The following is a 3,828-nucleotide window of genomic DNA, read 5'->3' as shown; positions in this document are numbered from 1 at the left end:
ATATATAACTGTTTATACCTTAGAAGTATAGTTTAGCCGTAAAAGGGGTGTAAAGGAAACATGATTGCCTATTTATATATATGATCTACCTACATATGTACAATATTTATACATATGTACATTTTACAACTATAGGTGTATTCTTTTGCAACCGAGCTACAAAAGAACGCTCGCTTAAATTACGAAATACACGCAAGAAATAACACAAACTCGGCTATTTATCCGAATTCAGCCAGCAGCCGGATTCCAGCTTTCGCTATCGCTAAAACTCCATCGCCAAAAAATACTAAATGGATTTTAGCAATTTTGGGAGATTTTTGCGATTCGCGCTTAAAAAAGCATCTCTAAAAAGTTTCATTTTTGGATCATTTTTTTTGGTGGGTTTTAGCGATGAACAAAATGAACCCGGATAAAGTGAGTGAACAGTTTTTGACAGCTCATCAGCTAAAATGGCGATTCCAGCGTATTTTCCATTGCTACAAATCTCCATTGTTGGCTTAAAATTCTGCGAATTTGGCGACTAGAAAAGGTTGGTGCTAAAAAAATAACGCGACAAAAAAGGTGCTTAATTGTTTTGTAAACCTTATATTAAAGAAATTGTTTAATTAATAGCAAAATATGGCAAAACCGCAATAGCAAAAGAGTGACGAAGGATCAAAAATATATGCTCGTTCAATATTTGGAGGATCATAGAGAATTTGCTCACGACAGGTATGCAAAACATTTTCCCGTAAATGATTTTGTTTAAGTTTTTTCTTTTTTAAGATTCGTCAATGGCACCGGGAGGCAAAAGATTTAGCTGAGCAGTGGAACCACCTCGCCGAAAAATTAAATGCTTGCAGAGGATCTCATAAAAGAGGTGAAGGATGGAAGAGAGCGTGGGTAAATATGAGGTAAATATGTTTTGAAAATATACATAAGTAGCACTAAGATTCTTAAAATTGTTTTCGATTAATGATAGGAGCACAGGCCAAACAAAAATCCCAAGATTTGAGAAATGCTATGGAGCGAAGCGGGGTAAATTCATCAATTAAACGAAAAGCATCTCAGTAACCTCGACGAGCGCATCATTGGCGTGATGACCACAGTGGCAGAGGTCGGTCAAAGAGAAGTTATCGAGCCACTGGTGAGTTAAGAACATTTCCATTTATAAATTATTTTATCATAGATTCGAATTCGATCAAAATGTTTTTGTAGTTTGAACATACTTACTATATAGTATATATCTATAATTTATATAATAACTTTTTAATTACAGAGAAGTTCCGCGCAGTAACTAGCGTGGAATTATTTGCGCCTCTGTGGACCACTTTGAGATAGAGGTATGTACATACGCCTTATGATTGTCTTCCGTTTTTTATTTAACTTTTTATTACAGTTTCTTGAAGGAGGCGATGAGGAACCGCAAATGGCACCGGATATGAGTTCCTCAGGATCCACTTCCACCACAACGTCGGGCTCCCAAACGCAAAAATTACTCTTTAAAGAGAGCAACGCCAAAATGATACAATTAGAAGAACGCAGAGTCGTCTTGGCGGAAAGAAAAATTGCGCGCTGGAGAAAAGAAACTCTATGAAGAGAGAAAGGCCGACGTATTGTCCAAATCTTAAATAAATTGGATTTACTTCTACAAAGGTGATTGGTCTCGGAGTGATCGTAGAAATATAGATATTTGAGCTTTACGGTATGTTGCCAATGAATTATGAACGGTACTCAGACGTTTATATTTTGACGTTAACTGATTTTTTGAACTTTAATATTTCTTTTATAAAAATATAGTAAATTCAATAACATATACCACATCTATCGTTGCTTTAAACTTTGTGCGAAAGTCGCGAAAAATCAACAAATTACGAAAACTGTGATCAAAATTTAAAAGCTTTTATCAGAATTTTTAGAAAATGTTTACGTACGCAGATATATAGCCTTCAATTTCAGTTCCATGCAAGTTGTGGTCGAAACGTTATTTTCGAATCTTTGGTTTAAGGTGTAATGCATTTTCTTCAACATAAAAAAATGCCGACATACTTTACGTGAGAAGAAAATGCAGAAACCTTCAACCAAAAAAAATTTCAAATAATTAACCGCGAATTTTTACCGACTTTCAAACTTGCACTTTATGGTACTAAAATTTAAGGCTATATAAATGCGTAGTAAAAACATTTTTTAAAAATTCTGATAAGTTTTAAATTTTGATGAGTTTTTCGTAATTAGCCGATTTTCGGCGAATTCTCCACAAAGTTTGAAGCTACGATATATGTGGTCTATGTTATTGAATTTACTTATATTTATTTAAAAAAAAATATGAAAGTTCAAAAAATCAGTTAAACGTAAAAATGTAAACATCTGTGTACCGTTTGTAATTCAATGGTCATATACTATAGGTTTAGTTTTCCAAGCTGTAGAACAGCGCGTTGTTTTTTACTTATGTAAATAAATTTGGTATTTAAGCTTTAGGTTAAGTTTTCAAGCTGTGGAACAGAATTTTATTGTTTTTATCTATGATTAATTTAAATTAATAAGATATTTAACTGTAGGTTAAGTTTTCAAGCTGTAGAACAGCGTTTTATTGTTTTTACTTATTGCTAATGTAAATAAATTAGGTATTTAAGCTGTAGCGTAGGTGTACATGTTGTGAAACAGCGTTTTAATTTTTCATTTTTTATTAATGTAAATAAATTAGGTATTTAAGTTGTAGGTTAAGTATTTCAAGCTGTAGAACAGCGTCTTAATTTTATTGAATTTAATGAATTTTGGACTGAAATATGCATATATAGAAAATACTTAATATAAAGAAAATAAACGAATACGCAATTGTTTTTTAAATTTGAGTAAGCGTTAATTGAATTATTTAAAAAATAATAATAATAATAAATGCTTAAATTAAAGGATGTACCCTCGTGGTCAGCTAATTAAGTTAGTTGCATTTTGACCAGTTTTGCCTGTTTTTATATTGTTTATAATGTTTATTTTTTTATAAAAGTCTAGCGCATTATATAACAAGCATAGTATAAACCCACATTTCACACTTTGTACAAAATTTGTAAAAATTTTATATTGTTATTTTTGCTGACGGTGCTAGGTATTTTCTATCTACACTCTATCTTTTGACAGGCATCGAAATCTAGATTTCAGCACTCCAAAGCAGCGTTCTACACAGTTTCTTGCTTTCCGGTGATGTCTGTTGTAATTATGTTCAGAATCTGAGAGATTGTTTCCCGGAATAGGAGTCATTAAATAAGGTAATTGAGGATATCCACTGTCACCTAAACATGTGAAAAGGAAAATTATGCTACATAAATAATATACATATGCATGTTACAAATTGAGTAAAATATACCTAAAAGCCAAAAATTTCGTTCTCCATTGGAGTACATATTGTCAAGAAAAACATTCAAAGCACTTGCTCTCCAAACTGATGCATCGTGAGCAGTTCCGCCGAAATGAGCATCACAGTCAAGTATTCTTAAATCCATGTCACATACCTTCAAGTGATGAAATAATGTATGTACATACAATGTTACGTATATGTATATACATTTGTAAATATGTAAATGAATAGAACATACCACTTGCACATTTATTGAGTGTCCTCCTTTTCGGCAAACATATACATGTTCAATGTCTTTGGATGGAGTCTTTAATTTAATATGCGATCCGTCAATGGCTCCTATGACCCCAGGGAATCTGAACTCTTGATAAAATCTAAAATAAAGAATCATAAACTTATCTTAAGTAATATTACTTTTAATTTAGTATAAGTACTTTTCCTTTACAGCCTGTTTTTCTTCAACTGTTGATGGAAACTTAATGTATCTAGTTAACAAG

General features: G+C 32.2%; 1 long non-coding RNA gene across 1 annotated transcript; it reads right to left on the bottom strand.

Moving 5' to 3' along the window:
• Nucleotides 1–2,824: 2,824 nt before the first annotated feature.
• Nucleotides 2,825–3,828, bottom strand: LOC108364073 (uncharacterized). The gene is made up of 4 exons (XR_001847698.1): nt 3,766–3,828; nt 3,570–3,705; nt 3,341–3,485; nt 2,825–3,266 (listed from the first exon to the last, which is right to left on the bottom strand). It is a non-coding gene; the product is annotated as an uncharacterized LOC108364073 (long non-coding RNA).

The sequence above is a fragment of the Rhagoletis zephyria genome, unplaced genomic scaffold, assembly GCF_001687245.7.
Source record: "Rhagoletis zephyria isolate East Lansing unplaced genomic scaffold, Rhagoletis_zephyria_1.1 Rzeph_scaffold_01456, whole genome shotgun sequence".
Lineage (NCBI taxonomy): Eukaryota > Metazoa > Arthropoda > Insecta > Diptera > Tephritidae > Rhagoletis > Rhagoletis zephyria.
This window is presented reverse-complemented; position numbering and strand designations above follow the sequence as displayed.